Source organism: Petaurus breviceps, unplaced genomic scaffold (genome assembly GCF_028583685.1).
Source record: "Petaurus breviceps papuanus isolate PSGF00001 unplaced genomic scaffold, PetGlider_PUasm1.0 126, whole genome shotgun sequence".
In the NCBI taxonomy this organism is placed as follows: Eukaryota; Metazoa; Chordata; class Mammalia; order Diprotodontia; family Petauridae; genus Petaurus; species Petaurus breviceps.
Genome location: NW_027185655.1, coordinates 51,735,219 through 51,735,467, shown reverse-complemented (window position 1 = coordinate 51,735,467; position 249 = coordinate 51,735,219).

Here is a 249-nt window from a genome sequence, read left to right as displayed (position 1 = left end):
CACACATCCCACACACCCACACCACACACACACTCACACACCACACATACCCACACCACACACCCACACCACACACACACACTCGCACACCACACACACACACACCATACACACACACACTCGCACACCACACACACATCCCACACACCCACACCACACACACACTCACACCCCACACACACCCACACCACACACCCACACCACACACACACACTCGCACACCACACACACACACACACCATACACACA